At 52.0% G+C, this 25,844-nt stretch overlaps 1 protein-coding gene across 1 annotated transcript in view; it reads left to right on the top strand.

Annotated features, from left to right (window-relative positions):
* LOC105095642 (methylglutaconyl-CoA hydratase, mitochondrial) overlaps nucleotides 1-25,844 on the top strand; it is a 231,733-nt gene that overhangs the window by 176,008 nt on the left and 29,881 nt on the right. The window contains exons 16-19 of the mRNA XM_064480943.1: nucleotides 9,411-17,805; nucleotides 19,471-19,591; nucleotides 22,341-22,528; nucleotides 23,648-25,296. The gene's annotated coding sequence lies outside the window, so the exon portion shown is untranslated. The remainder of the gene's footprint in view (nucleotides 1-9,410; nucleotides 17,806-19,470; nucleotides 19,592-22,340; nucleotides 22,529-23,647; nucleotides 25,297-25,844) is intronic.

The raw sequence follows: 25,844 nt of genomic DNA, 5'->3' as shown, positions 1-25,844 counted from the left end.
CTTTGTGTCACACTGATTGGTTTGCAGATACTGAAAAACCCTTGCATCCCTGGAAAATCCCACTTACAGGATTTTAACGTATCGGGGAGCTGGTTTGCTAGTCTTTTGCTGAGGACTTTTGTATGTATATTCATAAGTGATATTGGCCTACAATTTTCCTTTTTTGTGATATCTTTTTAGATGCCTGATATAAATGATGTCATATTGACATTTTTATTTCTCTGTCTGGCCCACTTCCCTTAGAAGGACAATGTTCAGGTCCATCCGTATCACTGCAAATGGCATTATTTTCTTCTTTTTGTGTGGCTGAGTAGTGTTCCACATGTATGTATGTACCACATCTTCTTTCTCCAGTCATCTGTTGATGGACATTTGGGTTGTTTCCATGTCTTGGCTGTCGTTAATAGCACTGCTGTGAGCACTGGGGTGCATGTGTCTTTTTGAATTTTATTTTTCTCTGGATATATGCCCAGGAGTGGGATTGCTGGATCACACAGTAGGTCTATTTTCAGTTTTTCAGGGAACCTCCATACTGTCCTCCATAGTGGCTGCACCAGTCTGCACTCCCACCAACAGTGTGGGAGGGTTCCCTTTTCTCCACACCCCCTCCAGCATGTGTCGTCAATACACTTTTCAATGATGGCCATTCTGGCTGGTGTAAGGTGATAGGTAACGCATTGCAGTTTTGATCTGCATTTCTCGGACAATTAGCGATGCTAAGCATTTTTTCACATGTCTTTTGGCCATTTGAATGTCTTCTTTGGAGAACTGTTTGCTTAGGTCTTCTGCCCATTTTTGGATTGGGTTGCTTGTTTCTTTGCTATGAGCTGTATGTATATTTTGGAAATCCGTCTCCTGTCTGTCACATCGTATGCAAAGATTTTTCTCCCATTCCGTAGGTTGTCTTTCTGTTTTGTCGATGGCATCCTTAGTTGTGCAAAAGCTTTGAAGTTTAATTAGGTCCCGTCTGTTTATTTTTGCTTTTATCTCTGATACTCCAGGTTCAAAAAATGCATTGCTGTAATGGATGTCCACGAGTGTTGGGCCTGTGTTTTCCACTAGGAGTTTTATAGTATCTGGTCTCACATTGAGGTCTTTAATCCATTTTGAGTTTATTTTTGTACATAATGTTGGAGAATGTTCTGATTTCAGTCTTTTACAGGTAGCTGTCCAGCTTTCCCGGCACCATTTATTGAAGAGACTGTCTTTTCTCCATTGTATACTCTTTCCTCCTTTGTCATTGATCAATTGACCATACGTGCGCCGGTTTATTGCTGGACTTTCTATCCTGTTGCATTGATCCCATAGGTCTGTTTTTGTACCAATACCGTGCTGTTTTGATTGTAGCTCTGTACTGTTGTTTGAAGTCTCGGAGGGTTATTCCTCCAGCATTGTTCTTTGTCTTCAGGAATGCCTTGGTAATTCTGGGTCTTTGGTGATTCCGTATCAGTTTTAGGATGATCTGGTGTATTTTTGTGAAAAATATCCTGGGTAATTAGATAGGGGTTGCATTAAATCTGTAGACTGCCTTGGGCAGCACGGCCGTTTGAACATGTTTAATTCTTCCAATGCAAGAACATGGGATGTCCTTCCATTTCTCTAAGTCCTCTTTGATTTCCTTAATCAGGGTTTTGTAGGTCTCCACATAGAAGCCTTTCACTTCCTGGGTCAGATTTACTCTTGAGTATTTTATTTTGGGGGATGTGGATTTAGAAGCGATCAGTACTTTCATGTAAAGAAATGCCACTAATTTCTGTGTAATGTTGCTGTATCCCGCTACCTTGCCAAACCTTTTGTCAGCTCTAGCTGGTTTTTATGTGGCGCCTTTAGGATTTTCTGTGTGTAGTATCATGTCCTCCAGATATAATGGCAGTTTTACCTCTTCTTTCCCAATTTGGATCCCTTTTCTTTCTTTTTCTTGTCCAAGTGCTGTACTAGGACTGCCAATACTATATTGAATAGAAGTATTGAGAGTGGGCATCCTTGTCTTGTTCCAGATTTTAGCAGACAGGCTTTCAGCTTTTCTTGTAGAGTGTGATGCTGGTTGTAGGTTTGTCATAAATAGCTTTGATTACGTCGGGGTGTGTTCCCTCTATGCGCACGTTGGCAAGACCGCAGGCTCAGTGCGGTTGGAAGGCAGGGAGGATGGCAGCGGCAGAAGCAGCGGTGGGAGGAGGGGGGCTGCCCCTTGGGAGCCAGTCATTTGCAGCCTGACCCTGGGGGTGGCCTCTGTTGCTCCAGGTGGACTGGACCCAGGTCTTTAGGCCAGTCTGCTCCCAGGAGGCTGGCATGGTGCAGTCAGGGGCGAGGGCGGTGGTGATGACGGGAGTGAGGCTGCCCTGTGCAAGCCCTTGCATTTACTCCCATCTTCCTGGTGGCCTGGCCTCTGCTGCCCCAGGTTTGCTGGAGGCATGTCCTCAGGTCAGCCTGCTCCTGAGAGGCGAGCTTGGTGCAGTGTGCTGGGGCAGGGACAGCAACAGCGACAGCGACAGTGGGAAATGGGAGCAAATCCCAGCTCTAGCATGGGGCAGCCCCAATCCTACAGTTGCTGCTGCGGCTGCCATGCTCCCCTGTCCACACTCTGCCTGCCTCCCAGGAGCAGGCTGACAGGGAGGAATTCTTTGCAAGAAGCCGGCGCAGCAGAGGCTGCCCCCAGGCCAGGCAGCAGTGGAGATCAGAGCAAGTCCACTGGCTCTCTCAGGGCAGCCCCCCTCCTCTGCCGCTGCCACCGCTGCTGCTGCCTGCTGTCCATCCCAGCAGTGCCATCAACCACCCAGAGCCCACTGGTAAGCGCTGTGCAGCCCAGGACCACCCTGCTCCATAGGCTCAGACGAGGCACTGGGCGCCGTGCGGGATTGGGGAGGGAGTGGTGGTGGTGAGGGGTGGAGGCGTTGGGGGTGTGGGGCAGGGCGCAGGGGCAGGAACTGGAATGGCCTCCAGCCCTGCCCGCCCTGGCCTGGGAGCCTGGGACACAGGGCTTTGCACCTACTCACTGCCAGGGATCACTGTCTGGCGGCCGTTGCCATGGTGATCGGAGCCCGGATGGCCCTGCCCCTGCAAAGTGACGGGGGAGAGGGTCGGCTGGGTTAGGGTTGCACTCCGGGTGTGGGGGGACAGGCTGAGGGGGTGAGGGGTCACTGGGAGTGGAAGTGACCCAGCTGTGGGGTGAGGGGGCCCGGCCCGGGGTGACGGCCGCTTGGAGTGGGGGGACCCGGCTGAGGAGTCGAGGGGGGCAATCCCGGGGTGAAAGGCGAGGGGACTATCTCTGGATGGTGGGGGGACCTGGGGTGAGGCATGAGGGGTGAGCTTGGTCTGCGGGGGCTGTAGCTTAGGACCTAGTGGGGCCCAGTTGGGGCGGGGACTTCTGTGTGAGGAGAGCGAGCCTTGTCTTGGGGGTGCGATCAGTCGGGGACCAGGCCTGGTCCGGGGTGGAGAGGCAGTGACTGGGTGGGAGGAGGCGAGCAGGGGGAATGGGGCTGGGGGTGTGGCCTGGCCCCGGGGCCTGCGGTGGTTCTAGTTGGGTGCCCAAACCCTGTGGGTGGCAGGGTGGGGGCGTTGGGACTGGGGACCCGGCCGGCCCCGTCCACGAGGTTGGCCAGCCCCGCCGCCCCGCGGGCCCAGCGCCAGGCCCCACTCGCAGCGTCCCTACTGCAGGAGCCCCAGCCTTGCGGGCGGGAGGGGGGAGGGGCGCGCGCGGACGCGGACGCGGGAGCGCGCCCAGAGCGCGGGGAAGCTGGGCCGGAGCCGGGCGCTCCTGGACCGGCTCCCGGAGGAGGAACGCGGCCTGGGGTCTGGGCCGCCGGGAGCTGTCGCCTCCGCTGCCGTCGCCGAGCAGGTAAGGGGGCGCTGGTGGGGGGCGCGCAGGTCGGGGAGCCGGCGGGTGAGGCCCGGGCTGTGCAGCTGGGAAGGCGCACAGGGAGGGAGGGGTGCGGAGGTGAGGCCCAGGCCGCGCGGCCCGTCAGGACCCTGAGGCGGGTCCCGGGCCCGCCGCCCCAGTTGCAGTGCCCCCTGCCCGCCACCTTAGTATTCACTGAACCCCGCGTCGTCTTCGCTGCCGCTCATATGCAGGTTTGGGGAAGTGGGAACAGCTTCAGCAGATGGGAGGGCGCCGGGCTGGCCCTCAGGCCGTGGCCTTCCCGCAGTAGGTGGACCTGCCCTGGGAGCGGAGGCCGCCCCGGACCGTCCTGGGCACAGGCGGCCTGGGGCAGAATAACGGGCGAGGCCTGGGCCTTTGGGAGCTTGTTGGCCTGCCCCCCCCCCCCCACCCCCCGAGATCAAAAGCTTTTGACAAGTGTCTTTTTAGTCTTTTGAGGAATGTCCCTACTGTCTTCCACAGTGGCTGCACCAAACTCTTTTCCCACCAGCGGTGTAGGAGGCTTCCTTTTCTCCACAGCCTCTCCAGCATTTCTCCCTTCTGGACTTTGGAATGAAGGCCTTTCTGACTGGTGTGAGATGATACCTTATTGGAGTTTGGACTTGCATTTCTCTGATAATTAGTGATACCGAGGATTTTTTTCACATGCCTGTTGATCATTTGTGTGTCTTTGTTGGAGAAAGGTGTGTTTAGTTCTGACCACTTTTGGATTGGGTTGATTTCTGGTTATTCAGTTGTATGAGCTGTTTATATATTCTGGAAATCAACCCGTCAGTCTCATGTTTTGCGAATATTTTCTCCCGTCTCATAGGTTGTCCTTTTGTGTTGCTTATGGTTTCCTTTGCTGTGCGAAAAGCTGATAAATTCAGTTTGGCCCCATTGGTTTGTTTATTTGTGCCTTCATATCTGTTTGCTGGGGTGGACTGCCCTAGGAGAGCATTGCTGATGTGTGTGTCAGATGTTTAGCCTACGTGTTCTTCTGAGAGGCGTGTAGTGTCTTGTCTTATGTTCAAGTCCTTAAGCGAGTTTGAATTTGTTTTTGTGTACGGTGTGAGGGAGTGTCCCAACTTCACTGATTTCCGTGCAGCTGTCCAGTTTCCCCTGCGTCATTTGCTGAAGAGACCGTCTTTCCTCCACTGTGTGTTCTTCCTGCCTCCTTTGTCAAAGATTAATTGACCAGAAGTTTGTGGGTTTTCTCTCTGGACTCTGTTCTGTTCCTTTGATCTGTATGTCTGTCCCCCTCCAACTTTTCCAGTTTTATTAGGTAGAATTACTACAGTTTGACCGCACATACACATTCTATTGCACGTAGATATGTATATACAGTATACTGTAATATTTTTAGTTTCCGTAAGTGTTCTCTTTACTGTTTTAAGAAGAGATTAGGTGTTTAAACTTACATAGTTATCAGCGGAATAAAGCCAACTACAAAATAAGAATCAACAGAATGCGGTAATACGACCATAAAGGACAGTCAGATGTGCTCACACACAGTGAAGAAATCAAAATGAAAATCAGTGCATTTGTGGCCTTATTATTACTGTTATTGTTTTTTGGGTTCCTCGTATAAATGATGTCATAGGGCATTTTTCTTTCTCTTTCTGGTCCCCTTCACTTAGAATGACAATCTTCAGGTCCATCCATGTTGCTGCAAGTGGTGTGATTCTATTCTTGTTTTATGGCTGAGTGCTGTCCCGTTGTATATATATATGTACCACAGTTTCTTTGTCTAGGGAACTGTTGATGGACATTTGGGTTGTTTCCGTGTCTTGGCTGTCGTAAAGAGTGCTGCTGTGAACACTGGGGTGCACGTGTCTTTTTGAATTTTATTTTTCTCCGGATATGTTCCCAGGAGTGGGATTGCTGGATCACATGGTAGGTTTATGTTCATGTTTTTGAGGAACCTCCGTACTGTCGTCCATCGTGGCTGCACCAGTCTACACTCCCACCCACAGTGTTGCAGGATTCCCTTTTCTCCACACCCTCTTCAGCATCTGTCACTTGTAGACTTCTCAGTGATGGCCATCCTGGCTGGTGTAAGGCGATATCGCATTGTAGTTTTGATCTGCATTTCTCTGACAGTGAGCGATGCTGAGCATTTTTTTTCATGTGCCCTATTGGCCATTTGAGTGTCTTCTGTGGAGAATTGTTTGTTTGTTTAGGTCTCCTGCCCGTTTTTGGATTGGGTTGCTTGTTTCTTTGATATTAAGGTGTGTGAGCTGTTTGTATGTTTTGGAAATGAGTCTCCTGTCAGTCACATCATTTGCAAAGGTTTTCTCCCATCCCGTAGGTTGTCTTTCCGTTTCATGAGTGGTATCTGTAGTTGTGCAGAAGCCTTTGGGTTTAATTAGATGCCACTTGTTTATTTTTGGTTTTATTTCCAGTAGTCCAGGAGCTGGTTCAAAAATACATTGCATTAATGTTATGTCCGTGAGTGTTGGGCCTGTGTTTCCCCTAGGAGTTGTACAGTACCTGGTCTTGAATTGAGGTCTTTAATCAATTTTGGGTTTATTTTCGTACATGGTGTTGGAGGATGTTCTAATTTCAGTCTTTTACAGGTTGCTTCCCAGTTTTCCCAGCACCACTTATTGAAGAGACTGTCTTTCCTCCGCTGTGTATGCTTGCCTCCTTCGTCATGGGTTAATTGACTATACGTGCGTGGGTTTATCTCTGGACTTTCTATCCTGTTGCATTGATCCTGTGTGTCTGTTTGTGTACCAATAGCATTGCTGTTTTGATTGTATCTCTGTAGTGTTGTCTGAAGCCTGGGAGGGTTATTCCTCCAGCTTCGTTCTTTTTCTTGAGTGATGCTTTGGTAATTCCGGGTCTTCTGTGATTCCGTATAAATTTTAGGATGGTTTGTTGTAGTTCTGAGAAAAAATGTCCTGGGTAATGTGATAGGGGTCGCATTGAATCTGTAGATCGCTCTGGGCAGCGTGGCCATTTTGACATTATTAATTCTTGCAATGCAGGAACACGGGATGTCTTTCCGTTTCTTTAAGCGCTCTTTAGTTTCCTTACTCAGGGTTTTGTAGGTCTTCTCACGGAAGTCTTTCACTTCCTGGGCCAGATGTATTCGTAAGTGTTTTAATTTATGGGTGCGGTTTTAAAGGGATTATCACTTTCGTGTAAAGAAATGCCACAGATTTCTATCTGTTGATACTGTCTTCTGCTACCTGGCTGAATTGTTTGATTAGCTCTCGTTTTTCTGCGGAGGCTTTAGGACTTTTTATATGTAGTTTTAGCATGTCATCCGCATAGGATGACAGTTTTACCTCTTCTCTTCCCATTTAGATCCCTTTTATTTGTTTTTGCTGTCTAATTGCTATGGCTAGGACTTCCACTGCTTACTGTGTGGAATCGAAGTGGTGAGAGAGGCCATCCTTGTGTCGTTCCAGAGTTTAGCGGAAAGGCTTTCGGCTTTTCACTGAAGAGTATCATGCTGGCTGTAGGTTTGTCATAAACAGCTTTTATTATGTTGAGATACGTTCCGTCTCTACCCGCTTTGGTAAGACCACGGGCTCAGTGTGGTCAGGGGGCTTGGGAGGAAGGTAGCAGAGGTAGCCTTGGCGGGAGGAGGGGGGGGCTGCCCCTTGGGAGCCAGTCGTTTGCTCCCATCTGCCCCGTGGCCTGACCTGGGGGTGTCCTCTGCCGCTCCAGGTTCACCGCACCCACGTCTTTAGGTCAGTGTGCTCCCAGGAGGCTGGCATGGTCGGTCAGGGGGCAGGGGCAGCGGTGGCGGGAGTGGGGCTGCCCTGTGCAAGCCCTTGTGTGTACTCCCATCTCCCCAGGGGCCTGGCTTGGGGGCAGCCTCTGCTGCCCCAGGTTTGCAGGACTGACATGTGTAGGTCAGCCTCCTCCCTGGAAGCCTGCGCGGTTCAGTCAGGGAGTGGGGAAGACTGCAGAGGTGGCAGCTGAGGTGGCGGGAGAAGGGGGTCTGCCCTGTGCCAGCCTGTGGGTTTGCTCCCGTCTCCCCTGCGGCCTGGCCCGGGGGCGGCCTCTGCTGCCCCAGGTTCACTGGAGGCTTGTCCTCAGTCAGCCTGCTCCTGAGAGGCGGGCAGCGGTGCAGTGAGTGTGCTGGATAGGGGCAGCGACAGCAGGAAATGGGAGAAAATCCCTGCTCTAGCAGGGGCAGCCCCAGTCCTGCCCACTCGCCCCGCTGATCACACCCCGCCGATTGCACCCCGCCTGCCTGTCAGGAGCAGACTGACAGGGAGAAGCGCTTTCCAGGAAGCTGGGGCAGCAAGGCTGCCCCCAGGCCAGGCCGTAGGATAGATGGGAGCAAGGCTCTCCCAGGGCAGCCCCCGTCCCCCACGGCCTCTGTGGCTGCCTGCTGTCCATCCCGGGGCTCGGCTGCACCCTCCCCTCTGGCAGCGCCATCGACCATCCAAAGCCCACTGGCGAGTGAGCGAGCAGTGTGCAGCCCGGGACCACCCTGTCCCGTCGCCTCAGATGGAGGCCCTGGGCACAGCGGGGCAGGGCACCCAGGTGGGAGGTGGAAATGCCTCCAGCCGTGCCCGCCTGCACTCTGCCCGGGATCCCTGCCTGGTGGCTGTCACATGGTGATGGGAGCCTGGACCACCCTGCCCCTGCAAGGTGAGGGGTGAGACGTGATGTGTCAGGGGGAGTTCAGCTGAGGTAGCCAGTGCACTCTGGGCATGGGGGAATCCCGCAGTGAAGGGGGACAGGCTGAGCGATGTGTAGACATTAAAACGTAACTGCGTATCTCTCAACACCACAGCGTGGGAGACTCAATAAGACGTGTATTCCTCCTGGTTCTGGAGGACGGGAGTCTGAGATCAATGTTTCAACAGGTTGGTTGTTGGAGGAGGCCCAGGTCCTGGTTCCCAGTGGCCCACTTTTCACTGTGTGGTTTTTGTGGTGAAGTGGAAGAGGGATCTCCTTCATAATCTGAGGCAGGAGAGATCCCCCTCATGCCCTGATCACCTCCCAAATGCCCCACCTCCAAACATCATCACCTGGGAATTAAGGTTTTGCATATGGATTTTGGGGGGGACACAGATGTGCAGTCCAGACAGTGATCCCGGCCCTGGTTTCTCACCTAAATCTCAGTCAAGTGTACTTCGGAATGTAGTGCGACCTTGAGCACTTCATTACATAGGTCACCATGGGTAGTGATGTCTTGTGAAGTGTCCCCCCATGTTGTGTCACTGGTCACACTGTCTGCCCCACTCGTGATCCAGGCCGCGATGCTCAGCCAAGCTTAACTCAGCAGCTGCTCTGTGTAACAAAAAGATGTCTGTACCACCCACCTTGTGGCACCTGGGAGAGGAAGGTAAATTTCAGATCTGCTCAGCCTCCCAGGGCTGCGGGAAGGGGGCTCAGGTGCCCACTGCTCCTTGTTATTCACCATGTTGTCAAACGCTCAGTGTTCGTGGCCAGTTATTACTGTTTTTCCAGGCTCCTGTTTCACATCTAGTACTTAGTAGATGTTCACATTCGTTCCCTAGGGCTGCCTTAACAAGTTATAACCAACTAGGGGGCTTAAAACAGCACAAATTCATTTCTCTCACAGTCCTGAACCCAGAATCCAGCAGCATGGGGTCATCGGAGTCGCGTCATCTCTGGATACTTGGGGAGAATCACTCCTTGATGTGGACAGTAACTCTCATCCACCTGTCTTCCTGGCCTCTCTTCCCCATGTGTCTGTGCATCAGTCTGTGTTCTCTTATAAAGACACCAGTGGTTGAATTAAGGGCCCACCCTAGCCCAGTATGGCCTCATTTTAACTTACATCCTAATTATATCTGCAAAGACTGTCTTTTTAAATACGATGTGACTCTTGGGAAGACACTGTTCAACCCAGGACAGTGATGGATAAACACGAGAACCGCTGGGTTCCCTGATGTCACCTCCACGTGTCCTGCTGCTGATTTGAAGACTGGGATCAAGCTCACCCATGAACGTCCACATGCCTGCTCACCCAATTTCCCCAAAGCATGAAATTACACAGTAAGACATGTTCTTTTGGATTAAGACACTGAGGGCTGACCAGATGCAAACATACTTAACTCTTTAGTGTGACTGAATGGTGAGACATTTCCATTGAGATAGTAACCAAGGCAAGTCTCAGTTGAAAGGAAATGTTCATTAAGAAGGAAGCACTAGGAGAGGGTGGGAGGAGCTTCGACTCCAGGGAAAAGGAGTGAACCCCCCCAAACATCATCAGCTTTAGAGTTTTGCTTAAGATGGACCCAGTGATCGGAGTTCATAAAGTTACACAGAGAGAAGATGGGTCAGAGGTCCAGCGGCCACACTTTGTCAGGTTCTCAAAGGGTCCAGAAGACCTGCCGCTCCCCACGCAAGCACACTCCTGGTGAACCAGAGCATCTGTTCACTCAGCGGGCACTGTTAAACACGCCGTGGGCGCTACCCCCCCTTGTCACGCGGACGCTGCGGGGCCCTGACGGGATGATGACGGCAGTGAGGCTTGGAGGTGCCGACAACATGCTGGGCACGATACTCAGTAATTCCCTCATTTACTCTAACCCTCACAACCCCTTTATGAAGTTGCTGCCTTTACTGTTTTCCATTTGACAGATAAGGAAGCTGAGGTTGGAAGAGGAGTGACTTTTCAAATACAAATTACTGGTGATGGAGGTGGGGCCCAGGTCGTCCATCTCCAAAGCATAAAGATCTTAACACACAGAGGATCCAGGAAAATGGGCATAACTCTGATGGGAGACTCTTTTCCACTTGGTTATTTCTTCACTGGTTTACCAAGGTGTTTTCACTTTCTTACTTGAAATGTTAAGACTATCTTGACCTCCTTGCAAATTACCAAGTGGATAGAAGTTCAGGTGCCAGATGGTCCTGAGGTCCCTCTGACCCTATGACATTGTGAACTGCGATAAATAACAGCCACATACCCTTCAAGCTTCTGCTTCAAGAGGATAAGCCTGCGTGTTATGTTCAATCATTGGCTCCCGACAGCATAGGCTGCCTTCTCCCAGCTGACCTCCCCTTTGGTGGATATGTACAAAAATGATGTACATCGAAAAGCAGAGCTTGGGCTCCAATGACATCCCTTATATGATGGGTATTTACATACTTTACATGCTTGTTAGTAAATGCATGAGTGTCCCATTTCCTAAAATCCAGGTGGTAGAAATGAAAACTTGCAACATAGTGGAAAACTTTGGAACTGGAAGTTGACTCACAGCCCACTCCTACATAAAATTCTGTGCTGCTCTGCAGACGGTGAGGAAAACTGATGATGCAATAAGTGTAGTTCCTTCCCTAAAATCACTTGTGACTTCATCAATGAGATAATACATAGAGAAGAAATCAAAAAGCCAGCATTAATACGTGAGTGCTGTGATAAGCTCTGTGGGGATTGTCTCAGGCTGAGCTCCCCCAGAAGCAGATCCTAAGACAAAGATGTGTGTGCAAGCCTGTTTGGGGTATGTTGTTAGGAAGTTCCTGGAGGGAGGAAAAGTAAAAAGTGGAAAATGCTATTTCAAGTGAAAAGAAAAGATTTCACCAGCCCCTGCTTAAACCATGTGGGCAGGCATAAAACACCACCTTTCCTATGGTTTCACTCATAGGGAACACCCAGGAGAGGTAAAGACCCCTAGAGAGGAAGAGGACTTGGGGTTGTCAGGGGCTGTGGGAGGAAGGAAGGGGAGTGCGTGCTTTGGATCCAGGGTTTTATTTTGAGGAAAGAAATAGCATAAAACTAGATGGTAGTGATGGTCGCATAGCATGTGAATGCACTTAATGCTCCTGAATTGCACAACTTAAAAGAGAAAAAATATCTATATTTTATTAAAGGAAATGGAAAATAGATAGATTTTAATAATAATAAAGGATGCCATAAATGATGTGAAACAAACAAACTAAACTAAAGAAAAACAAAACAAAAACAACTTCAGGGGTAGGGAAGTCAAGTTCGGGTAGGGGAGGGGATTCATGGTGGGATTTTGGAGATGGTGTAGGTGGGGGCAGAGGGGGCTCAGCCCTAGGGGAAGATGATGCCTGAACTGGTTCTCCACTGCCCAGCGGTCCAGGAGCAGGTGCAGGTGCAGGAGCTGCAGGATCTTCAGGAGCAGCAAGGTCAGCAGGAGCTGCAGGATCTTCAGGAGCCAGGAAGGTCAGCAGGAGCTGCAGGATCTTCAGGAGCAGCAAGGTCAGCAGGAGCTGCAGGATCTTCAGGAGCAGCAAGGTCAGCAGGAGCTGCAGGATCTTCAGACGCAGCTGGAGCAGCAGGAGCTGCAGGATCTTCAGGAGCAGCAAGGTCAGCAGGAGCTGCAGGATCTTCAGGAGCAGCAAGGTCAGCAGGAGCTGCAGGATCTTCAGGAGCAGCAAGGTCAGCAGGAGCTGCAGGATCTTCAGGAGCAGCAAGGTCAGCAGTAGCTGCAGGATCTTCAGGAGCAGCAAGGTCAGCAGGAGCTGCAGGATCTTCAGGAGCAGCAAGGTCAGCAGGAGCTGCAGGATCTTCAGGAGCAGCAAGATCAGCAGGAGCTGCAGGATCTTCAGAAGCAGCAGGATCTTGAGGTTCAGCAGGAGCAACTGGAGGGAGCTCGCGGTCTCCTACTGGATCCTGGTGGTCCTGTTTTTGGTCTCTGGCATCTTCCCCTATCCCTGCCTGCTCTGGACCTGTGACTGTTGGAAGTGGAGAGAGCTTTCAGTCTTGTGGAGGTGCTCATGCTGTGAGAGAGGAATACTTGACCCTCATGCCTCCCTTTCCGTGGGCCTCTTCAAGGACAGACATCTTCCCAGAGCTTTCCGGACAGCTCCCACCCAGCAGGTGCCCACAGGATGTGTTTTGTGACTGAATTCTTGTAGGCAGGTGGTCTGAGGCCAATCTTTTGCTCTGGTGCCAGCAGCAGCCTCTGGGGACACCTCCCTGTGTGGCCCGGCCCTCGGCCCTCCCTCACCTATGCACATGCACCAGCCCCGCCCTTCTCACCTTGGGGCTCTGCCTTGGTGGGCTCCTGGTCCTCCACCTGACTCCCAGGGAGGTGCTCCAGGTCAGAGCCGGGTCTGCTGAGCTGCCTGTCACCCACGGGCAGGCCCCTGGCGTGACGCCTGGGCGGTTTCTGGGGAGGAGGCCGTCGTGGTGGCGGGGACCCCTCCGTGTGCAGACTCACCCGGAGCTCGTGCTGGCCCTGAGAAGCGTGCAGCGGCCCCTCACTCGGGGAGGCGGCGTGAGTGTCCTCATGCAGCGGCTCCTGCAGTGTCTGGCTCTGCAATGACAGTGTCCGGCAGCCGGCCCGGCCCGGAGGTCTCAGAGCCCTGCCCGGCCAGGACCATGCCTGCTTCTGCCCGCTCGACCGTCTGCTGCCAGATCAGACTGGGACCTTGGGTCAGCTCAGACGGCCACCCAGGAGGGAAGAGACACAGCCAGAGGGCATGGGCTTCGACTCGGGCAGCAGGGCCCTGCCCGGCTTGCCACAGCCCAGACTGCCAGCTGGGACCCGGGGTGCGGACATGACCGGCCCCCCCAGGCCTGTGACCCACTCGTGCTTGAGGCAGGGTCCTCCTGCCTCCCCAACATGACTGCCCACCTCCACCAGCAGTGAGGAAGGGGATGTGGGGCTACCTGGGTGGGGTCTGCCCCGGGCCTCCCTGGGTTACCTTTGGGTCCCTGTGGCCAAAAGGCCAGAGGCGCCTGGGGTGAGAGCTGACCCAGCGCCGGCACCGCTGGCCCAGCCCCTCGCCGCGGGCCTTCCGGGGGCCACGGCCTCGGGGTGTTGGGACGCAGCAGAACATGTCTGAGTTGAGCTGAGTTCACCAACCAAGTGAGCTGAGTAGGGGCTTCTCGACAGAGTGGGTGCCTGGTGACCTCAGTTCTAAGTTCTGTTGGGTTCTATTGCCAGGGAAGCGAGGTCACTTCCTGGGGTCCCCTTCCCCAAGCTTCCTCCTTACACAAAGCTCCCCAAGGGCCTCCCTGGGCTGCCGACGGCTCACCGCCCAGCCCATGCCATGTCCACACACAGTGACACCAACTCAGCCCCCCTCCCCAGAACCCTGGGGAGGCCTGGATGCAGCCAGGGCGCCAGCTCTGAGGACGCAGCTGGGTTCAGACCCCTCGTCAGCAGTGCTGTCACCCTGGACGAGCCACCTGCCTCTCAGGGTCTCTCCAATTCCCCCATTAGCTCAGTGGGCATCATTCTGGCCCCTGCTTCCTTGGGAAGCTATCCTGTCTCTAGACCCATAAATACCTACCACACATGTCAGCCCCGCGGTCTGGCATCACGGGGAGCTCGTGCACAGACTCAGCTAAGGAAAGGCTCACAGAGGGCTGGTTCAGCACAGGGCACACCCCACACAGGCCGGGGTCTGCCCTGGGCTCTGGGGAAAGTCACCCTCCTTGCTGCCTGCTTCCCAGCTCCCTGTCGGCAGGTTGAAATTAAACACAACTCTGACATCATCCGTTCTGGCATGCAACCTCCTAGGTCATTCTGTCATGTCAGATTCAGGCCCAGTGTCCCATCTCGGCCTCTGGGGTGGGCTGCCCCACAGTGGCTCCCTGCTTTTTTGCCTTCTGGTCACACATCCTTGTGTGATTCCCACACACTCCTCTGCAGGGTCGTGGGCACTGGGACCAGGTTCTGACATGTAGACTGACTTGTGAAAGTGTGCGTGACTTCCACTCATTCCCATCTCTAGTGTTCATTCTCTCTCTCTGTGTGTCTTTCAGTTCCTCTCTGTCTGTCTTTTCTCTCTCTTTGTCTCTCTGTGTTTCAGTCTGCCTGTCTCTTTCCTGTATGTATGTGTGTATATATTTATGTGTATATGTGTGTATTTATGTGTGTGTATTGTTAGAACCCAGGGCAGGTCACTGATGAAAATGCCTTGATGACATACTGATTGTTTTAAATTCATGTTACTGAAGAAAAAACATCTTTGAAAGTTGTGCAGGCACTTTGGTGGGGTCAGCTCTAAGGATCAGCACTGCTGGGGAAGGGATGCACCTGTGGCCATTTGATGACTCCTGTACCCTGTTCCCCCAGAGAGAAGTGTCTGTTCACTCTTCCCTCCCGGGGATCTGCTGGGGCCTCTGCCTCCTCACATTGTTGCCAGGGCTGGTTGTCACCAGGCTAAAGCCCTGCCAGTGTGATGGTGACCAGCATTGCCTCGCAGGGTGTCCGTCTGCCTGTGTCCTCACCTGAGAGTCGAGCATCTCTAACACACACTGGCCACCTGCACTGCTTCTCATTGGAACTGCTTGTGTGTGTTCTGTTTCTTTTCAGAACGCTGGGTTTCGAGAGGTTTTTAGACCACATGGGTGTGAAACCTTTCTCTGACCTCGGGTCATGAACAATGTTTTTTCCAGGTTGTGATTTGTCTTTCCAGCTGTCTTTCTTGGTGTTTGTTTTTTGGTTTTATTTTGCCAGAGGAAGAGCTAAGCATCTCCCTCTGGCTCTGGTTTCACACTTAGAACAGCAATGCCTACCCCGAAATTATGCACATAGTTACTAAAAAGGCTTCATTTAGGACGTCTCATCTTTAATTCATCTGGATTTTCCTCTGAAAATACAAAAATGCTAATTCATGTAAAAACAAAAAAATTCACCCGTCCCGGCTTAAGATATGTGGGCAGAAAAAAAAAAGCCACCTTTTATTATTTCATTGATAGGGAACCTCGAGGACAGGTAAAGACAGAGGAAGGGGATGAGGGCTTGTCACGGGCTGGGGGAGGGAGGACGTGGGGTGAGCTTTGGATACAAGCTTTTACTTTGAGGAAGGAAATAGTCTAAAACCAGACAGAGGTGCTGATGTCACAGCATTGTGAGTGCACTTAATGCTCCTAAACTGCACAACTTAAAAGGCTAAACTTAATTCTTGTAGACTTAAACCATAAAAATAGATGATACATAATAGAAAAGAGCAAATCTGACTCCATATTAGATCTCTTCCTGTGGCTTTAACCCTGTGCCCTGTTTTCTAGGCTTAGTCTCATCTATCTGGTAAACAGGAGAGCCTGTTCTCAAGGCTCTGATCTTTAAGCAGATTAACACTTTTGCACTGATACAAGACAGCAAGTTGCCGAATAGAAAGTAGCTTGTTTTGTTAGAGGTTTTACAGGGGCACCATGACTTGATCCACGTGGACAGCTGTAGACCAAGAACATGGCCGACTAATGTCCTGGAGAACCATCTTCCCCAAGTCAGACTTTAGGTTCCTTTTCTACTAAAAAGGGGAGGGGCTGTGGTTGGTTGTTGCAAACTTCTTAGTGCAGGAATTCTTTGTTTTTGGAATCCTTTGCAGCTGTCCCTGTGGGTCAGGTTATGGTGCCCCTGTAAATCCTCCAACAAAACAAAGGTTATTCCCTATTCTGCAACTTGTTATCTTTATAGGAGTGCAAAAGTGTTCATATCCTTAAAGGTCAGAGCCCTGAGAGTAGGCTCTCCTGTATATTTCAGGCTAAAAGCAACATTGTTTTACAAAAGCTGCAGAGCTAGTAAGACTAAGCCTAGAAAACAGGGCACAGGGTAGAAGGAAAAGGAACAGATTTAAATTAGTCAAATTTGTTTTTTTCTACTACAGTGCCTTTTGGTGAGAGGTAAGCGGTTGTTTCCAGGTGGGTCCTTCTCTGCCCAGGCTGGGGTTCAGGCAGGAGCCCTGCCAGGTTCACCGTGACTGTGGACCTGATCTCCCACAGAGAAAGTAACAATTATCAGTGATTAAAATTACCTGTCAAAGTCCCTTCAATTGCCTGTAAACTATATGGCGGGGGCAGAGGCGGACAGGGAACTTCTCATTGGCCCATCAACAGTCTCCCCAATGCAAGAGACCAGCGTCATGGCTGGCTCCAAGGTGGCCTGGCTAGTGCAGCTGCCTGCTTGGCTCTCCAGCCTTGGGCTCCTAACAAGGACACTTTCAAATTTCCTGTCCCTTTTCCCTCTGCCCCGGCGTGAATGAACGTGGTCCCTGCAACCACCTGGGCTGAGCCCAGGCCACACACATAGCCCGATTCACACAGCCCACTGCCTACTGTCCATCTCCAGGCTCAGCTGCACCCTTACCCCCTCACAGGTTCCTGTGCCTCCACTCAGGGTCCGGATCGCCATCCGGGCCATCAACCACCCAAGGCCCACAGGCCAGTGGCAGGCAGCCCAGGACCACCCTGACCCCCAGGCTCAGATGAGGCACAGGGTGTGGGGGTTAGAGTGCCTGAGCTGGAATTGGAACTGCCTCCAGCCTGGCCCGCTGCGCCCTGTAGCCTCAGACTGTGCTGTGCACACTAGGCCGGAGCTCCGCTGGTGGCAGTCACCATGGTGACCAGAGCCCGGACTTCCTCGCCCCACCCGTGGGTTAAGGGGTGAGGGTGTCAGCTCCAAGTAGGGGTGCACTCTGAGTGAGGGGGATCCCACAGTTAGGACAGGCTGAGGGGTGAAGGGGACCATATCAGAATGTTGGGGGGTCCTGCGGTGAGGCATGAGGAGTGTGCTTGGGGTGTGAGGGCCAAAGGTTAGTACTAGCGGGGTGGAGTGTGGGGGTGGGGACCTCCTTGTGACAAGAAGCCCTGTCTTGGGGGTGTAGTCTGAGACTGGGCCTGTCTGGAGGTTGGGGGGCAAGCAAGAGGAGTGGGGCTGGGGTGTGTGGCCTGGCCCACGGCCGGTGGTGGTCCTGGTTGAGCCAGGACCTGGTCGGTGATGGGGTGGGGTCATTGGGGATGGAGACCCAGCGGGGCGGGCAGAGGGGTGGGCCCACTCTACTGCCCTGGCCTGCCCTGGCCGTCTGGGCCCCACTCACAGAGAACCAGACAGTGGGAGCCCCACCCCGAGCGTCTGCGCTGCAGGCCTGAGGAGGAGGGTTGCGGACGCGCACATGCCGGACCCCGCCCGGCCTGTATGGAAGCTGGACGGGAAGTGGGTGCTCCTGGACCAGCTCCTGAGGAGGAACGAGGCTTGGGGTCTGGGCTGCTGCTTGCCGTCGTCTCCGCTGCCATCGCTGGGCAGGTAACGGGGCGCTGGTGGGGGCGTGTAGGTCAGGGAGCCAGCGGGTGAGGCCTGGGCTGCGCAGCTGGGGAGGTGCACAGGGAGGGATGCGTGGGTGAGGCCCAGCCGCGCTGCTCGTTAGGACCCTGAGGCGGGTGCAGGCCGCCACCATAGTTCGTGGTGCCTTCACCCGGTTAGTAGTCCCTGAACCCTGTTTCTTTGCTGCCACTTGTACCCAGGTTTGGGTAAGCGGGTGCAGCCCCGGGAGGTGGGAGGGCACTAGAAGGCCCTGGAGCACTTCCCACCGGCCCTCAGATCATGGCTTGCTCGCGGGAGGCAGGTGTGGGGCTGTCAGGGGGCAGGGGTGGCAGTATCCTGGCAGCAGCAGGGAGAGGGGTCTGCTCCTGGGAGCTGTCGAGTTGCTCCCATCTACCCCACAGCCTGTCCTGGGGGCAGCCTCTAAAGCCCCAGGTTTGCAGGACTCAGGTTACAGGTCAGTCTGCTTTTGGGAGGAGGGCACGGTGCAGTGAGTGTGCGAGGGCGGCGGTAGCGACAGCGGAAAGTGGCAGCAAATCCCCGTGCTTGCACAGGGCAGCCCCAGTCCCACCATCGCCGCCTCCATCCCCTGACAGCACAGCTGCTGCTTTCCAGGAGCAGGCTGACCTGTAAACTGAGTCCTGCGATCCTGGGTTATCAGAGGCCGAGGCCAGGCCAGGCCGCAGGGGAGTCGGAAGCAAATCCATAGACTTGCATGGGCAGACCCCTAAACCCCCGGTTGCTTCTGCTGCTTGTGACCTCACCGGGCCTGCCTCCTGGGAGCAGGCTGACCGGGGGACATGCCTGGGACAGTAGAGGAGGCTGCCTCCAGGCCATGCTGTGGGGAAGATGGGGACAAATCGACCAGTTTGCCAAGGGCAGCACCCCTCTCCCTGCCAGAGCCCCAATTTCATGGGACACTTTTCCAGGTCAGTTGGCTCTGGAAGGCAGGTGTGGTTGCGGTTAGAGGGCAGCGGGGGGAGGGGTGCTGCCCCTCCTCCAGGTGGCAAGTGGACTTGCTCCATCTCCCAGGGGCCTGTCCTGGGGGCGGTCTCTGCTGCCCCAGGTTCACAGGAAGCATGTGTTCATGTCAGCCTGCTCCTGGGTGGAGGGTGCAGTGTGGTCAGGAGGCAGCGTCAGCAGCAGGAAAGGACTTCAGGAGGACTGGGCTGTAGCCCAGGGTAACTCACTCTCCTTCTTTCTTCTCTTGCTTCCTCAGTTGGTGGCTGTAGTGGCTTTTCCAGTATAGGTTATTACCAGATTTTGAACATAGGTTTCTGTGGTATACAGAAGAAACTTAAAAAAAAAACTGTTGTATATTTAGTGGCTAATACTTGTAAATCTCAAACTCCCAGATTTCTCCCTTCCCACCCCGTTTCCCTGGTAACCATAAGATTGTTAACCAAGTCTGTGAACCTGTTTCTGTTCTGTAGATGAGTTCATAGTGTCGTCCTTTTTCTTTGATTGCACATCTGAGTCATATCATTTCGTATTTTTCTCTTTCTGGCTCACTTCACTAAGAATGATGATCTCTAGGTCCATCCATATTGCTGCAAATAGCATTCTTTTAACCTTTTTAATGGCAGAGTAGTATTCCATTGTATAAATATACTAGTTCATCTTCACCCAGTCACCTGTTTCTTCATTTAGGTTGCTTCCACTTTTTGGCTATTATATATATGTGGTGCTATGAATACTGGGATGCAGATACCTTTTTGCATTGGAGTTTCCTCTGAATATACACCCAGAAGTGGGATTGCTGGATCATAGGGTAAGTCTATTTTTAGTTTTTTGAGGAAATTCTATACTGTTTTCCATAATAGCTACACCAAACTACATTCCCACCAGCAGTGTCATAGAGTTCTCTTTTCTCCACACCCTCTTCAGCATTTATCATGCATGAACTTTGAAGTGACAGCCATTCTGACTGGTGTTTTGTAGTTTTGATTTGCATTTCTTTGGCAATTAGTGATATTGAGCATTTTTACATGTGCCTATTGGCCATTTGTAGTCTTCATTGGAGAATTGCTTCTTTAGGTCTTCTGCCCATTGTTGGATTGGGTTGCTTGTTTTTTGTTATTAAATTTTATGAACCATTTATATATTCTGGGGATTAAGTCTTTGTCAGTTGAATCATTTACAGATATTTTCTCCCATTCCGTAGATTGTCATTTTGTTTTGCTTATGGTTTCCTTTGCTGTGCAGTTTCCTTTGCTGTAAGTTTAATTAGCCTTTAAGTTTAACAGCTCATACATCTTAATAACAAAAAACAAACAGCCCAATTCAAAATGGGCAAAGACATAAACAAGAAATTCTCCAGTGAAGACATACAAATGGCCAATAGCACATGAAAAAATGCTGTGTTGCTAATTATCAAGGAAACACAAGTTAAAACTAGATGAGGTATCATCTCACACCAGTTAGAATGGCCATCATGCAAAAGTCATTGCATATGTCATTCAAAAATCGTAGCACACATCATTAATTATGGGGGCTTTTTCTGCTAGTCACACTCGAGTTTAAATTCCAACCCAGCTACTGGCTGTAAAAAGCCAGGGAATTGTGTCCAGTGAATACGTATCTGTATTTGTCATTTTCCCTCATCAGGGTGGTTTCTCTTTCATATACAAAATGATAAGCATGTAATTTACACTGATTTTTATGCATACATTCACATATAATAGTCACAAAATACAAGGCCACTTAAAAAAAGATACTCCTTTTTTCTTACTGTAGAACGTGTTCAAACCTTTAGCAGCAGATTCAGCAGTTACAGGGTTATCAGTACAGCTGCCACGCCTCCCTGTCCTGGAGCCTCACAGGGACACTGCGAGGCTGAAGAAAAGACTTTTTCCTCCAGTTTATCTAAAGCTTTTCTTCAGTCCTGGGATTGTTTTAATATATAATTTATTCATTTTTTAATGGAGGTACTGGGGATTGAACCCAGGACCTCATGTGCACACTGTGCCACTGAGCAACACTCTCCCTGGCCAGGCCTGGAATTGAATAACCTTTACTTCTCCCTCTTGGAGGAGAGAGGGACACAAACTTCAACATTTTTGACCCACCCGGGTCCATCTTTGGAAATGTTGGGGCACTTTTTCCTCCCACCTGGGGGGAGAAGGAAGACCACGGGGTCACCAGGCGTGGGCTTTCCCCTCACTGAGGCCAGCAGGCCAACTCCTGGGGTTGCGTTTACTGCTTTCAAATGCATTGGTGCATTTTACTTCTCCCACCTTACAGCTTAGCTTCCATTTTATACTGTGGGTGATTGCATGGCCACCAGGGACCAGATTCATCGTGTCCCGCCCTTCATTCTTCCTTTTACTGAACAAGGCTTTTGTGATACTTGACTGAATCAGGGCTGTTCTAGAGAATCCCAGCGCTGCCCTCCCTGTTCCTGAGAGCACTCCCAGGTTCAGTGATTCGCTAACAAGCCTCACAGGGCTCTAGATGTGGTCATCCTCAGGGCTGAGATGTAGCATAGTGAAAGAGAAGAAAGGAAAATCAGCAAAGGGAGAAGGCATGTGGGCCACGTCTGGGAGAAACCAGACAGATGTCCTCTCCCAGGGGAGACGCACAGGATGCCCTTCGTCCCCCCAGCAAGGCACTGTGACCGCACATGTGAAGTGTCGTCTTCGCGGGCACAGTGGGGAGACTCGGTGCCCTGAGCTTTCACTGAGGCAGGTCGTGTAGGCACGTCTGCCTGGCGCTCAGGTAAGTTCCAGGCCCCTGGAAGGAAGCCTGGAACCATGTGGTCTGTGCAGACAGTTGAGGCCCAGGGACGCATTCTTGGCAGTTAGGGGACGGTTGGAACCCTCACAAAATCCAGGTTATCGGAGGCCAGCGGAGGGCAGCCTTGCAAGCAGGCCTTTCCAAGGACAGCAGTCTCGGGCCTGCTCTGTTAGCTTGTCTGTTCCCAGTACCGTAATTAAAGCTGGCTCATGTCTCACTGTTAGACGGTGAGGTGGTTATCTTTTTTCTATTGTAATAAAAATATGTGGTGCATGTTTTTCTTTTTTTTAAATATTCTATTCTTTTTTTTTTGTTTTATCAATCTGTATCTACTTACTGTTTTTTGCAGGGGGTAATTAGGTTTCTTTATTTTAATCGAGGTGCCAGGGCTTGTTGAACCCGTTGCCTCCTGTGTGCTGAGTGTGCCCTCTGCCGCTGAGCTGACCTCCCCCTCAGTGTGTGTCTTTCTAACTTAGAGCATTTTGGTTTTTTTGGAGCAGGGCGTAATCCCTAGAAAGAGAGTAAATGTCTTTTCTGAGTAGTTTTTTCATCTTTTACAACTTCTGATATACATTTAGATATTTTGTCCTCCCCTTGCCTTTTCCAAAATTTAATTCTCATCAGTAAGTTTTTCATAGTATTTGTTGTACTGATAAAAAAAATACACTATGGAGTCTTTAAAGTTACTATCCTCATTAATAGTTAATAATTATTTAAAAAATATATTAAGATTAGGAAACTGTGACTCCTGATTGGCTCAGCTGCTGTTTTTGGTGCTCTGACAGGCCCCAGCTGTGATATTGTTGAAGAAGCTGTGAACACGTCTGCCCGAGGAGCTCCCGCTACAGTTCTGGGAGAGACTCGGAAGGAAACAGCCCCGGTGCAGCTCCCGGTTTCTGGCCCGGAGCTGGCTGCTGTGATGAAGATCGGAACCAGGGTCATGAGAGGCGTGGACTGGAAATGGGGCGATCAGGTGCTTAGAGATTTGACCCAAACACATGAGCCACATGTTAGTCATATTCTGCGCATCCTGGCTGGGTGGAACCTGGGGTCAGTACCTGCCTTCTCTCAGGATGTGTGTGACTGACCCATGACAAAGTACTGACTCCGAGGCAGGTGACTAGAGGCTCCAAACAAGGAGGGAGAAGCAGCGGCCTGTTGTGGGGCCCCGATCAGGATCAGGTCTGTGAGGAGTGGGGACTGTTTTCAGAGAACTCCTGGCGTGGGCTCAACTAGGGGTGCAGCCCGAAACAAGAGAGCGAGCAGGAGAGAGCGCACCTCATCCGAGTAATCGGGTCGAGAAAGCTCTGGTGCGGCCTCTACGAGCTGATGGCCACGTGCCTGTCAGCGCCCCGGCCGGGCAGCAGCAGGCGCTGGCTTGGGGGTGCCCACCTTTTGTCTTCTACCCCGAGCTCCTTCCTCCCGCATCTCTGCAGGGTCACCCCGGGTGGAGGTCAGGGGCTGGGCCCTGCACCACTGCCCTGGCCACTCGCGCAGGACTGCGTTCACCCTCCTATGATGCGGAGCCGCCTTCTCACGTCCTGGTGTTCTCAGCCTCACTCTTAAGCACGCGCCTCCTGAGAATCATCTCAGAATCGGTGTCCAGAACAGGCAGCAGCATCCTACAGCTTTTACTCATAGAAATGGGAGGTGAAGGTTCACTCTAGGGTCAGAGAAGAACTGAAGAATGAGCGGGAATGAGGCGGTGGTGGTGCTTGTTTGAGGTTCTGACCTCGTGAAGCCCCGAGAGGGATCTTGGGGCCAAGGAGCAGGGCGGCAGGACCAGGCTGGAAAGTCTCATCTCCGCATTGGCTTAGAGAGGATGCCGACTGAGGTGACACCTTCCCAGCTACCTCTTCGGTAAAGGAGCACGGGCAAGTTAGCCCCAGTGTTTGCTGTGTGGTGACGGCGTTCGCTGTGCAGTGATGGTGTGAGCTGCGTGGTGACGGCGTGAGCCGTATGTGTTGTAGCGGGTCTGGAGCCCTCTACGGACACGCAGCCTGTGCCAATGCTGCAGCCACCCTTACAGGCCATATTCATGTGACAGACCGGCCCGCACCCTCTTAACGAGTCTCTGTTTCGGCTTCCCCAGGACAGACCTCCTCCTGGCCTTGGCTGTGTGATCGGTGAACTTGGAGAGGATGGGTGGATCATGGTCCAGTGGGACACGGGCAGCACCAGCTCATACAGGATGGGAAAGGAGGGGAAGTAGGACCTGAAGTTGGCGGAGCTGCTGGCCTCCACGCAGCCCTCCTCAGAGGACTTGGACACAGAAGATGACTCCGGTGGGTGCCGGGGGGCCTGGCAAGCTTGTGGGCACATGCTGGCCGGCCATCCTTTCATCTGCGAGTGAGAGCAGCTCTGTAGACCAGGCTTCCCTGGAAGGTCAGTTTTAAACCGGCCCCCGGTGATTTTGTTGGATTTGATTCCTGTTTTCCTTGGAGACAGTGTGGTGGGAGGGAGAGGGCAGGGCTGTCTGTGTCCTCGCCACTGGTGGGCTTTCTGGGGGCCCTGAGCTAGGGTCTGAGGTAGTGAGCCAGTGCCTGGAGGAGTGGGTGGTACCCTGCCATGCCAGAGCATGCCTTTTTCCTTCTGTCACCTTACCCACTGAGGTCCTGCTGTCAGGCATGTAGTGTCGAGTAGTAAGTCAGTACTTTACTACCTGAGGGAAAGTGGAGGTGGGAGTTTAGCGTGACCGCAAGGTTAAGGAGATGCAGGGTGTGGGAGGAGGGCTTCAGGACTTTTTCAGACCTTGGGATGTTGAGATCTTGGTGAGACCATCCAGGAGGCCAGCGATTTTTCTTGGGGCTCCAATGTCAGCTATATGCACAGCACGGGCAGGCTTCAGAAGTCACTTTTGTGGTTAGGAGAGGAAACCCAAGAGGCTGAGCTCATCAGAGAAAATGGTGTGGAAGGTGTCAGAGGCAGTGCTCCGTGCCAGCCCCGTGTGCATGCCACTCTGCACATCAGATGTACACGGATGGCGTCTGCCTTTGGCAGGTTAGGAGTAATGTGTGTGACACCACGTGGCCCTGCCTGGGTCAGTGCGGGTTATGTTATCATTGCATCTGACAGTGTCCTGGTCAAGTGCGCCTCCTCCCAGCTCTCTGCGAGGGGGCTTCACTTAGGAAGTCGGCCTGAGCAGGGCTGGCCAAGTGACAGGAAGGTGGCCTGGACAAGTGTGCCCCTAGCTCCGCATCCATGGAGGCAGCCACCTCATCTTCATCCTGCGCACAGCCAGCTCATTAACAACCAGCTTTTGACATTTGATGAGCTGTTTTTCTGATAAGTGAGTTTTTATAATTGTTTTAGTTCTTCTGAGCTTGTATGCTGAGATTGCTTTAAAAAAATATTTAAAAGGCTTGATTCCTTTGAAGGAGGTAGGGATGGAGCTGAATAGGGTGTTTATTTAGTGGACCTTGAATTTTATCTTCAAATATAAAGAGCTGCTTCCCTTTCCAAAGTAAGAAAAGAAGAATATGAAGTCAAATCCCTTAAGTTACATGTGGAGACACGTTCCCATTTATTTGGGAGTGTAGTTTCTATTTTTGATTTTTTTTCAGAAGCTTTAACAAATTGAAGGGAACTTTCACCCCACAGCAATGATGCTCACCAGCGCTGTTAATTTACTGCAAACTCTGTCTGCTGGAGCCCATGCTGAAGTCATGCAGAGTGAAGCCACCAAGACTCTGCGTGGACTGCTGCGCACGTTGGTGGAGAGGGCAAAGATGGACAAGACAGGTATGCAGGGAGTGCTGTGGGCCACAGCGTCAGAACCGGGCTGTGAGGCTGTCGTGTGCGAGTGTGTGTGTGTGTCCGTGTCCTCCCAGGCTTCCTCGGCTTGTGGCCACAGCATTCCAGTGTCTGCCTCATCTTCGCTTGGACGCCTCCCCTGTCCTTTTCTGCCTCTTCTAAGGGCTTTCATTGGGTTTAGAGTTCATCCTAATGCAGTATAATGTCATCTCAGTCCTTACCTTTGTTATACACGTGGAGAGTTCATTTCCAAATAAGGTCACAGCTGAGGTTCTGGGTGAAGATGACTCTGGGGGGATACAGTTCAACCCACTGAAGTGTTTGCGTATGTGGATGTGAGGGTGTTAAGTGTGGAGAGGTGGAAGTAAGCACAGCGAGTGTGTGTGTGTGTGTGTGTGTGCAGGCTTGAGTGCATGTGTAAGTTTGTACATGTGAGTGTGAGTGCCTATGAGAGTGAGACTGAGTATGGGTGTGAATGTGAAGTGAACAAGTGAATGTGTGTGAGTAACTGGGTGTGTGAATGACTGAGCAGGCAT

Source organism: Camelus dromedarius, chromosome 31 (assembly GCF_036321535.1).
Source record: "Camelus dromedarius isolate mCamDro1 chromosome 31, mCamDro1.pat, whole genome shotgun sequence".
Taxonomy (NCBI): Eukaryota; Metazoa; Chordata; class Mammalia; order Artiodactyla; family Camelidae; genus Camelus; species Camelus dromedarius.
This window is presented reverse-complemented; position numbering and strand designations above follow the sequence as displayed.